The sequence below is a fragment of the Uranotaenia lowii genome, chromosome 2 (assembly GCF_029784155.1).
Source record: "Uranotaenia lowii strain MFRU-FL chromosome 2, ASM2978415v1, whole genome shotgun sequence".
NCBI classification, from domain to species: domain Eukaryota; kingdom Metazoa; phylum Arthropoda; class Insecta; order Diptera; family Culicidae; genus Uranotaenia; species Uranotaenia lowii.
The window spans coordinates 228,610,971-228,623,835 of NC_073692.1; the positions used below are offsets into that span (position 1 = coordinate 228,610,971).

At 33.0% G+C, this 12,865-nt stretch overlaps 1 protein-coding gene across 4 annotated transcripts in view; it reads right to left on the reverse strand.

Annotated features, from left to right (window-relative positions):
• Positions 1-12,397, reverse strand: part of LOC129747397 (uncharacterized) — a 106,467-nt gene extending 94,070 nt beyond the window's left edge. Inside the window, exons 1-2 of one of the 4 annotated variants that reach the window (XM_055741599.1) lie at positions 12,218-12,397; positions 11,851-12,118 (exon numbers count right to left, since the gene is read on the reverse strand). The gene's annotated coding sequence lies outside the window, so the exon portion shown is untranslated. Of the gene's footprint in view, positions 1-11,850; positions 12,119-12,168 lie in introns of all 4 variants that reach the window. The other 3 variants (XM_055741601.1, XM_055741600.1, XM_055741598.1) reach the window with 3 other exon arrangements.
• Between the last annotated feature and the right edge of the window lie 468 nt (positions 12,398-12,865).

Genomic DNA, 12,865 nt, shown 5'->3' on the forward strand with positions numbered 1-12,865 from the left:
GTGCAAGAAGATATGGTTTTTCAACGGACCTGCGGTGATCGGAAGTTAATTTTTTGGATTTTTTTAAGATTATGAATAAAAAATGTAAAAAAGTGGTGTAAAATCGAACTTTTCAATAATTAACCAAAATCTTTTAAGTCACACCAGATAAATTTTGAAAAGAAGATTTCAAAAAAGACGTAATTTGGGACATTTTAAAGGTGGATTATCTAAATACGAAACACAGAATTTTTGACGAATTTTCAAAAGTACCTGTTTTTGGAACTTTTTATCAATTTATAATATCTCAGATTTTCTTCAGCTTTCTTGGACACTAAGTGGATTTTTTCTTTTCAGCGCTTCGTAACTGGTCTATAGTCTTTTTTTTTCTGCAGCATGTTTTATCGGTTTTTTTTTCTTGAATAACGGAAAAGTGAAGTGTTGTAACTTAATATTGTCTAAAAGATATAAAAATTGACACTCCAGGAACTCTAACCGGTAAAAATTTCTGGGGCAGATGAGGGTTATATCATTAGTTTAATATCTTACTGTCTTTCTGATGTCTTCCAAATGCCTTAAAATGAAAACTAGAGTGCGCTTAAAGCTCTCCACGCAGCCACAACGGTGGAGGCCACTTTATGAAAACACAAATCGAAATACATGGCAGAATATGAGATATGGTTCGTTCAGGTAATGTTTGAAATAAATATGGTACAATTTTCTCAGAACACGGTAATTTCGGAAAGAGCTTTTCGGGTCCCAACAAGAAAGTCGCGGGCCATGGTTTGGCCACCTTTTAGATCTTTAAAGGATGACATCAGAAAAAAAGCAATCAATCTAGTTCTAATCACTTAATATCAAAAGGTTGCAGTATTTTTTGAATATCAAAGAAAGCTATCTCGACAACCATGCTCTCATGCATCTATGCAAACGCGCAGGTAAAAAAATCCCATCCAGCTCCGACACGTGACTCATATCGACACCCCCTAATTAGCAACGACAATTCATAAACAATATATCAAACGATGTTCGACGGCAGACTTATCAATCACCGTATCGTAATCATCGGTCTTATCAGCTTCTTCGAAACAAATCACGCCTAATTAGTTGTTGTAGTCTTTTGGCAGCGTTGTGTCAAATCCGAAATCGGGTCCAAAGGTTATTGATGAAGCCGGCTAGCGACGACGCGTCAAAAACAACGACAAAAAATTACTCATAATTCGAATCTCGGTAATTGTTTTACGGTACCGGGAAAGGTCGTTCTCTCAGGTAGTTTCCATCCTTGGAACGATAAGAATCGGACAAGACGTAATCACGTTCTGTTTCAGCCGGTGCGTGGCGGGTAGAGATTTCTTATCTTTCTTATCGGAGGAATCAGTCAACGGTAAGCAAGCCAGTCGGGCAAGGATGTTTTGAGTAAGAGAGATTGCTTGCTTGTACTTGCAGTTTTATCCAATCTGTCGGGTGCAGACTTGTTTTTGTTTTCTTTAAATTTAACGTCACCCTCACGGATAGCTTGTAATCCAGAGGCAAAACTCTATGACAGTACCCTTTTGCTACCCACCCATGATAAATAATCTGAGCAAAAAAGTCGACATTTGCTGATAAGTGCACGTGACGTGTTGTAGCGGTGTGATGCGCAATTTTGCGGGGGTGGATTGTTCGGAAAATTAGCGGAACGTGTTATCGTAGAAGATTGGTTCGTAGTTCACGGTACCCACCATTTAATCCTAAGCACACAATCAGTTCGTATTGAATGACAATGTTGGTAATATCGCACGGCTTGATTGATATTCACAGTAAACAGGATTTTACGGGTTCAGTTATTTATTTCGCCAAACTAGTTCTGAAGTAATTTTGTTAATGAATGCTTGAACTGACGAAATTCTGATGTTTACAATGCCAATTTAGTTAATTTACAGTAAAAAGTACCAAGCGAACAGTGAAGTAGCGCTTCAGTCAGTTCGGCCCAATAATGGGTAGGAAAATCTCTAGTTGAAACTTTTGACAACTCAGGACGACCACAACTTCTTCTTTCTGAAATTCTTGTTTTCCCCGGTTTCCCTTGTAAAATCCAAGGTTTTTCAGACATTGAATGTCCGTTTTCGTCGACATATAGCAAAATTTTCAACTTATTTCATTGATTTGGTTGTTTCATAACACTCAAATCATTGAACACTTACATAGATTAACTCGATTCTATTTTAAGGTTTTCTTCACATTTTATATAAATGATTGAAAAAATGTCCTACACAAAATAGTTATGGGTTTTAAAATCATTTTTACAAAAAAATAAAAAATGGTGTACATATTAAACATAGGCTTACCACATGGATAAGAGGTTGTTATCAAAATTCGTATGGTTGGTTCTTCCATATCACAGATTTTTGGTAAAACTTATAATTTTGCTTAATCAACATCGAAAACTACGAACAAACTCACGTTTATGTGAAGTTGATTTGGCTTAAGAAGATTTCTCAACTGCTTATCGCTAAAATAATTTAACACCTGGTAGATTTGCCTTTTTTTTCCTAGTTTATACAATCCTGCATTATACAATCTGACAGTTAATTCTCAAATATCACTGATGCTTGACTAAATAGACATGAAATATTGTTTGGTCAAAGACATGAAATATCTGGTTTGGCAAGCCATCTGTACCTGTGGCTTGAAAAGCAGCATTTTTATAGCTTCCGGGACTGTCAACTAAGAAATTTACGTGAAAGAGTGTTTGAATAAACGTCTGCTGCCTTTCCCGAAGAAACGCGGTTGTTCCGTACTGTTTTGGCCGGATTTGGTATCTTGCCATTACGGTAAAAAGGCCATGGAGTGGTACGCCGCCAACAACGTGCAGGTGGTTCCCAAGGACAAGAACCCTCCCAACACGCCAGAGCTCCCCCCAATTGAGAAATACTGGGCTATTGTCAAGCGGAAACTAAAGAAGACCAAAAAAACTGCTAAGAACGAGCAGCAGTTCAAGGCAAACTGCCTTTCTGCGGCGAAGAAGGTGGACAGGGTGGCTGTACAACATCTGATGGCAGGGGTTAAGCGTAAGGCCCGGCAATTCGGATTTGGAAAAGCGGAAGCCTAACTGAATATTTTTCCAGAATTTTATACTAATTAAACTTGAAAAAGAAATTTAATTTGATTTTTTAAATAAACGATTTCACCGATTTACACGCGTTTTCCCTTGACCAAATTTTGGCCGTATCCACCCTTTAAGACCTCAGGGTTAGAGAAATTTCAAAATGAGACATGAAACCTGCGGCATAGGACTGGAGACATGAGAATTGATACCTGAGAGACATCTGAGAGCTGAGCGAAGTGAGAAATGAGACGTAAGAAGTGTAACATGAGACGTGTGGCAAAAAATAAGTAGTTAGAATTATTAGCACTAGAAGTTAGACGTGAAGAGTGAAATGTGAAAAATGAGACGATATACGTGAGAATGAGACGTGAAAAAAGAGAAATAAGACGTGCGGTGTAAGAAGCGAAGCGTCTGATGTGAGCAGTAAGACGAGATACGTGAGAAGTGAGGCGTGAGACATGAGAGACAATAGAGAAGTGGAACTTTGCTTCTCGGAACTTCGAAATTTATTTGAATTGTTTGAGAATGGGTGGTAAAATAAATAACAACTCGCTCCAAACAACATGTTACCCATTTAAATATTTATAAGGCATCTTAAACCTTATTTTTCATTAGGGTGATCGTAAAAATATTATAAGCGAATAAAAAACAATAAAAACGCGTGCTAAGAAGAAATGGTTTTTCAACGGACCTGCGGCGATCGGACGTTAAAAGCTAATCGTTGCGCAGAAGGATACATTTTTTGTTTTTTTTTTAAGATTATGAATACAAAAAATATTAAAAGTGGTGTAAAAACCGTACTTTTCAATAGTCAACCAAAATCATTTTAGTCACACCAGATATATTTTGAAAAAAATACGTAATTTGGCACATTTTAAAGGTGGATTTTTATAACATTTATTTCCAAGATGAACAAGTAAGATGTTCTTTTGAATCAGAAAATTATAAAAAAAACAGTAGAGGGAGGTATTTGTTGTGCTTTTGAGGAAAATTTTGTTGAACAGCAAAGGTAAATTGATTTATTTAAAAAAAAAATCCCTCTTAAAAATTTTTAAATGTATTCAGATATGTACTACATCCACTTGGACAAATCTGCAGCGGACAAACGTTGATTCCCAGGGGATCAATTCCGGATTGAGGTGCAAGAAAAAAACAGCGAAATGAAATCTCAATTTAATCAACGTAATTTTTATAAGAACAGCAGTTATGGTCAAAACAGGGTGGCGATTTCATCCATTGCTATATTAGCCATAACCCATTTAAGGTAGGGTTGCCATCCGTCCCGCAAAAGCGGGACATGTCCCGCTTATATGGAAAATGTTCCGCCGTCCCGCTTTTTACTCGAAATGTCCCGCTTTTTTTTAAACCAAGTTTTCAAATAAAAAAACAAGTTTGCCTACGTTTGATTAATTTTACTTTATCAAAATTGCACATCATACAAAAAAATTTCTATCTATCAAACAAGACATTGCATTTAAATTTTTAAGAAGAACTGGTTTTCAATTAAAAATATGTCATTTACTTTGCATTTTTTCTATGTCAAGCTCATTTGAGCTTATGACAGTGTCAGATTGTGACACGCCTTATGATTCATTCTATTTTTCTATTTTTGAAACTGGGGGGAATCACATGTAAATTGATGTTAAAAAGCATTTTCTTTATTCGAAATAACATTTATGCAGTTCAGTGTTGAAAATTGAACATTTGGACATTGAAAACAGTTTCGAAAAGTGCTGCATTTCAGCACGACCAACTTTATTTTTAGTTGTTGGTTAATTAATGAATTTTCAAAGGAATGTTGCGAATTTGCATAAAATAGTGTATACAACTCGTTGCCAAACTCAACTTTTTTTAGCACTCAACATAATTATCCGACTCAGCAACTCTCGTTGGATGAATTTACGACTCGTGCTTAAAAACCTCTTTTTGAACTTAGTGCATAAATAACTATTTACATGGCAAAACTTATAGCTTTTCAGTATTTAGAAAAATTTCCAAAAAAATCTCATTTAGGGTAATGCTAGTGTTAGATTACTAAAAATGACACACTGATTTGGCACTAAAACCGATTCAGGAGAATTCATTTGATTTTTATAATTTTGAAATCTTCTCAATCTTGAAACGAAGCTGATGTGACTTTTACAGTGAAAAAAAATATGCTTATAAATAATAAATAAAGTGGAACTCTTTTCACAAACCAGAAATTTCAAGCTTAAGAACATTCCATAAAAAATCAGTGAATACCTACATAGTACATATACAAAAATTGATTTCTTTGCATAAAATGTAAGCTGAATTGCCTAATGAGAGTTTTATAAGTTTAGTCATGACATTAAGTCGCAAATATGATAATTATCAAGAAAAAATGTTGACAATTTTAAAACAAAACAAAAAAACGCTTGTAATGTTGATAATTTTTTCATCATTGGTTTAATTTTTGTTTCATTCAATGTTGTTTTAACGTCTTTGTGTCGTTCGCACTTTTTTACCAACGCAAGGAAATTGAAAAGTTTCAACTTTGTTGTTTACGCCTGAATTTGAAAGCATAGACGGCGTTGGTTCGGAAGGCAGATGTTATATAAACTGAAATATGCCTCCATTATCTATTTATAGAACTTTATACTTAAGATAAAAAGCACCGCATTTTTAAAGTAGAAAAAAAAACATATTCACATATATTTTATACATTTTAAACCAATTTTTAAAATGTCCTGCTTTTTTCTGCTATGTCCCGCTTTTTTCTCTCAAAATGTCCCGCTTTTTTTGAAAACCATCTGGCAAGCCTAATTTGAGGGCAAACGAATAATTTTCTGGTTGGCTTGATCGAATTTTCGGGTCTGAACCAACCATATTTGTGTTCCTTTAAACGCGTAATTTAACTGATAAATCCATACATTTTTTGTCGTGCAAATGCTTTCAGAAAAAAGCGGGACATTTCATGAAAAAAAAGCAGGACATCTCCGAGAAAAGCGGGACATTACAAAAAATTTTAAAACCTTATTTTTAATGGTCATTCCAATACAAATGTATATGGGTCATTCCATGTCAAGTGTGCACAGCGAGAAAAAAAATCTTATCGAAAATTCGCCAAACTTGGCCAATAGACTTTCTGAGGCCTACAAAACAAATCCTCAATTTTTGAGAATGATCCGCCCACCTCTCGTTCCAGGACCCTCCCTTATTTTTTACAAGATTTTGAAAAATTCATCATTTTTAAAATACAACATCTCTGGACTGAAACATCGTAGCAAAATGACAAAATATGCGTTTTGTAGATTTTATTAAAATCTATCGATGTTATTCATTACTCGAAAAAGTGACGTTTTGAACGTCAAAACACAGCTCTAAAAACAAAACGTTAATTTTCTCAAGGAAAGTATATTTTTTTCTTGAATTTTATGATTTTATTGTTTTCCTGAGAAAATTTTGCGTAAGAACCAACCAAAATCCCAATATAATATTTCTCGTTTTCGAGATATGAAAGATTTAAGTTGGATTGTCTCACAATTATTTATTCGCAGCACTCAGTGATTTCAATAAACTGCATAATTCATCCAAATTTTTAGCCACATCTTCCTTGCTCGGACAGATTTTTTGTTTTCATGCCTTGTTTTTAAATAAAAAAAATTTAAAATAACATTTTGAACGAAAAAAAAACCGTTTCATGAAATATTATAATTCCAAAAATAACTATATTTTTCTTTGTATGTTTTTCGTTCCAATACTGCAAGTTGAATCATCTTAAAATTGTCTTTTATTTTGCATACATTTTATATTTGAAATTTCGCTAAGCATGAACATACTTTCATTCCAATTTTTCCAATATCTAAAGAGATTGCGGCATGAAACGAACGAAATCTTCTTCATGTTGTAACAGGTTTATCATGTTGAAACGGTTGATTTTAATAAGCAACAAACATTTGTAAAAAAAAGATGCTTAAAAAATTAAAATAACACTTTTGTGTTTCAATTCGATTTGCTGTTGGGTAACAATTTTATACATTATAACTCTGTATTCAATCATTAAGTTAGTGCTTACTCAGCGGATGGTGCGGATGAATCAATGTGAGGAATGTCATTAAAATAATGTTACCAATTATATCGGCGATAAAAATCTTAAATCAATTATTCACAGATAATGTGTAAATTTTGAGAATCTGCTCGTACATATAACTTTATTTGATTTTGTGTTTCTGGGATTTTAAGACTCTCGTGTTATTCATCCCTAAATAAATTATGGCGGTACTGATATTTATAACAACAGCATTTCTTCAGCTAAAATATTTCATAGAAAGTAATAAAATATGGTTGAATGAAATTTGCATGAAAAAATATTTCTCAAGACAACTTTCATCTTTGTATACTGCGAAACTCAAGTCGAAAATATTGTAGTTCAGAGTACTTTAAAATCCGAAATTTTAGGAATATTTTTAAATTTTTTTAACAGTCGTTTTTTATCATCTATCAAGTATATTTAATTTAACTCGTCCATTTAATCATTGTTCGATTGAAAATAGTTTATTTTTGCTCGGTAGTCCTGTTCTATTTTATCCGGAATATGACTTTTCCTTAAGCTTCCTTAACGTTCAAAGGTTCCTGCTAGGATTGCGGAGAAACATCTACAGCCATCATCATTTGGAAGCAACTTAAACAATATTTTCTTCAATCGAAAAATATTTACATCGCTCAACGTGCTCAAAGTAAATATGTACTGAACTAGACTGTTTGGTGATGCTAAAATAAGCTTGCCGGATTCCCGGTTTTACCCGGTCTTGCCCGGATATTTGACACAAAATATAGAAAAAGTTCGGTCCGGCCCGATTGTCCGGATTTCGTAGAAAAAAGCCTGGATTTTGCATAGATTCACTTTATTCCAAAATTAAATAAAAAAAAATTAAATTGATACATTATAATTTTTATTTTTGCGTCCAAAACGATTTTGAGCAAGTTTTATCTAAACAATCCTGAAGAGTTTTTCGGAAGCTTAAAATACGATTTAATTTCAAGTGTATTATTTTTAATTTTTTTCTGAGTTATTCTATGGAATTGACTAAATTTACCCAAGTATTGTCCGGATTTTTTAGAAAAATTGGCCGGATTTGCTCGGTCCGGATATATCCAGAAAAAAAAAATCTGGCAACCATAAATGCCAAGAACTAAACGAGTTATTTAATCTTAACTTAAATGTTATTGAATCTTAAAAAATGCTGCTAATTTCGAGGAAAAAAATACAAAATATACTATATTTGAATGATTTTTCTGTGTTGAACGAATGAATTTAAATTGAGGCTAATTGAGGGTTTTCAATGTAAGTCAGTGAAACTTCATAAAAGTGTCTTAAATTTTTACAGCCTTATCGGTGAATGTCACATTCTTTAAGTATTCTTTAAGGATAAATGAAGATTAGAAAAAAATTGACAGGAGTTGAAAATGATCGAGGAGAGATTTTATAAGTAGCGTTTTCATCAAGCTTCGACCCTGGGTTGCCAGGTGCCCAGATTTGTCTGTAAAACCAGGACTTTTGACCCTTCGTCCAGATATTGGTCAGACACAGATTTTGCCCAGATTTTTGGTCAGAGTGCCCAGATTTTACAGACTTTCAAAATTGAGTGATGAAATCAATATTCATGTATCGGATTTGATCCGTAAAAGCCAGATTAGACTGTAAATCTCGCTTGTATTCATGGGTATTTGACTAATCATTCATTGAACTCACACGCATCGTCAAAATTCTGGTTCAGTACGAAATTTGTGATCTTCCTTGTGTACAGACACACATAGATTTTTTTTTTCAGAATTGCCCAGATTTTTTATCTTCAACACCTGGCTTTCCTGCTTCGACCTAGTATTATGAAGAAGTAAATAGAACCAGAGAGAATTGAGTCGAACACAAAAGTTTGCTCCGAAAAAAACGGAACATTTAAAAAAAAAGCGGGACATAGACGCTGAGTTTAGTTTTAGATACTGAAAACAGTATCGAAAAGCATTAATTTTCGATACATACTAATTTTGCCTGCGAAAATACAGTCCACGAGCAACTTGATCAGAAATTTTCAGTCATTTGGTATAGTTGTTAACATGTGGTCATTTGTCATGATGCACTTCTTGTAGGTCAATTAATGGATTTTCAAAGGAATTTTGCGAATTTGCATAAAATTGTGTATGCCACTAAACATTGTTTTTGCATCTTGAGTTCTGACTTCAAAAATTAAAAAAATATATATATATATATAGGCAACAAGTTGCATAGTCTTGATTTAATAGTTTTGAAGATTAATTTAACAGCGTATTAAAGTTTGAGATATAGAAAAAATAAATACATACATTCAATTCAGATACACCCACTGGATTTTTTTTATTTTAAACTTAGAAATTCCAGTTTGGAAACGAATATAAAAAAAAGTTTGTAAAAGGAATTCTAAATTTTTTAATATATAGTCAAAAATTTCGTTAACCAATGAAAATTACGAAAAACATTCATTTTAAATTTTCATAGCTTAGTAAAGTTGTTATTTATTATTTTGCTGTTTAAATTGACTGATAAAATTAAACTATCAATACTATTTAAGAAAATTCTGAAATTCAAAACCCATGAGTTTTAAGTTCAAGATAAAATTTTGATATATTGAAATAGCTTAGTTTTGAAAGAAATTTATGAAGGAACAATTTTTTTTTAAAAACGAACAATTTCAGATTCAGATTTCAGATTTAAATTTCAAAATTCAGATTTCAGTTTCAAATTTCAGATTCAGATTTCAGAGTCAGATTTCAGATTCAGATTTCAGATTCAGATTTCAGATTCAGATTTCAGATTCAGATTTCAGATTCAGATTCAGATTTCAGATTCAGATTTCAGATTCAGATTTCAGATTCAGATTTCAGATTCAGATTCAGATTCAAATTTCAGATTCAGATTTCAGATTCAAATTTCAGATTCAGATTTCAGATTCAGATTTCAGATTCAGATTTCAGATTCAGATTTCAGATTCAGATTTCAGATTCAGATTCAGATTTCAGATTCAGATTTCAGATTCAGATTTCAGATTCAGATTTCAGATTCAGATTCAGATTCAGATTCAAATTTCAGATTCAGATTTCAGATTCAAATTTCAGATTCAGATTTCAGATTCAGATTTCAGATTTCAGATTTCAGATTCAGATTTCAGATTCAGATTTAAGATTCAGATTTCAGATTCAGATTTCAGATTCAGATTTCATATTCAGATTAAAGATTCAGATTAAAGATTCAGATTTTGAGATTCAGATTTCAGATTTAGATTTCTGATTTTTAAGACAATTTAACCACCGTTAATTGATTTTTGTAAATTTCTTTCCGGCATATCGGTGTAATTTATATTCTTGGAGAAAGAATATCACAATTGAAAATTGGAAAAGATGGATAGAAAAGTGAGAAGAAAAATTTACAGATGTTGAAAAGAGCGAAAGAGCATTTTTGCGAGGAAAACGTACACCATTCTTTAAAGTATGGTGTACGTTAATAAGTTTTCCTCGCAAAAATGCTCTTTCGCTCTTTTCAGCATCTGTAAATTTTTCTTCTCACTTTTCTATCCATCTTTATCAATTTTCAATTCTGATATTCTCTCTCCAAGAATATTCAGATTTCAGATTCTGATTTCAGATTCAGATTCAAGATTTCAGATTCAGATTTTGAAGGCCAGATTCAGATGTACATAGCAGATTTTAGATTCAAATTTCAAATATCAGATTAAAATTTTAAATTCAGATTTAGGTTTTTGATCCATAATTTAAAATCAGATTTCAGATTTTTTTTTTCAAATTTCCAATTTTAGGTACACATTTTAGACTCATGTTTCAGATTCAGATTTCAGTTACTGATTGCGGATTAAGAGATCAAATTTTAGATTTAAAATCTCAAACATGATATCAAACTCTGAAATTTTATTTTGACATTTGAATAAAATTTAGATTTCAGTCATAGCAAATAGGTATTTCATATTTCAATTTCACTTTGGATTTACATTTTCAGATTGACACAATTTTACTGATTCAAAGCTATAGTTTTAGATTTCAGTTTCAGAATCTAAATCTTACATGTATGTAGTCTCACAGAATTCTTCCAATAAACGGAAAAAGCTCTGCAATAAATTTTCAAATTAGGAAATAACTTCAGAATTTAAACTCAGAATATTCACTAAAATTTCAAATTAAAGGGGCTTTCAGCATTGGAAAATAACGAATAAGACGAAGATCAAATAAAATTCAATAGAATAATGTATTGAAGTTTCAAATAAATCATTTAATTAAAAGTTATTCAAACATTTATTTGCTTCATAGTCTTAGTAAATTTTTTATATGTTCACGCTGATCTTTTAAAAAAAAACTTTGTGAATACCGATGAAAAAATTTTTTTGATTGGAAACTGAAAAGCATTAAATAGTTTTTTTACTCGATTTTGGTTCAATTATTTGAACATTAGAAAGGCACCTGAAAAATGCCGTTATTACAATACATAATAGAAACAATTCACCAAAAGAATGTCAATTCCAACCATAATTTTGAATAATCAAACCATCTCTTTCTACAGAAAAGGTATTATGGCAAATCATTCTGGCTTCTATTCGGCTCAGTAAAAAACGTCCCATTCATTTCCCCCCTTTGCTCATTCCCATTCATAGAAAATTTAGCGTAGCAAAGGTAGCGCCATTGAACAAAGCAGCAGCGGCCCAACTTTACACATTCATTCATTCCGTGAAAAGAAGGAAAAGGAACAAGACAAAAAAAAAACTACCGGTTACACTCACCTTTGTATTGGTTTTTTGCGAGAATATCCCTTTTGCTCCAAATAACACAATCTCGAGAGGATAACGGCTAAAAAAGCTCCAGTCACAATTCACAGACACTTGGGATCACGAAACAATAGACCCTTTTAAACTTTTAAAGTGCTTTTCTCTTAAACTTGCACGCACACACTTCTCCGAGGGCAACAATCTTGTATCCTTGCGATGGAAAAAAGTAACGGACTTTTCCAACTTCAAGATTTGAAGATTTTTCACAAATTTTAACGAATTCCTGCACCAATCAAAACACGCGTCTAATTATTCGACTGCAAAAAAACTCACTATCCTTCCTTTATTCAGAACTTCAATCCAAAAAAAAAACAAAACAAACCAATAAAAATATTCAAAGAGCGGCTCCAGCCAATCACACCGAAACCGAAACGGGTCCAACAGTTTGGAGGAAACTTTTCCGAGCTTTTTCCCGACTTTTCCGACCGAACGCAACAACTGATAAAAGGCTACTGAACGAATTGGAATCAGAATTTTCAGCAACTGCTGCTGCCCCGTCTTCAAAGCGTGCGAAAGTATTTTTGTTTTCGTTTTTGCGCTGCGGCGCAAACTGGCCGCCGTCCGAGGATATTCGGCCGCCTTTCTCACTTTCTCTAACGCAATTTCTGCTCCCGGCGTTCTCTCCAGCTGGGGACCGTTGGGCGGCTGTTTTGTTCGAACAACGTGCGTTTGGCGGTTTGTTTATGGGTCGGTTTTGTGCTTTTGAGAGAGCGAAGTGAGCAGAACGAGAGAGAGAACGAGAGCAAGTTGAAATATTTCAACGGTCAATAAGGAGAGTAGTTTGAAACGCGCTCATTACATTTTAACCACGTGGGATCTCGAGGGATGCTTGGAAATGTGTTTTTAACGTTTCAAGTTTCAACCGTTCGATGCTGATTATAAATATCAAGAGAAATTATTTCTATAAATCAATTTTAATCTTTCTACTTACTTTAAACCAAATTCATCAAAGCTACAGTTTATATTCATG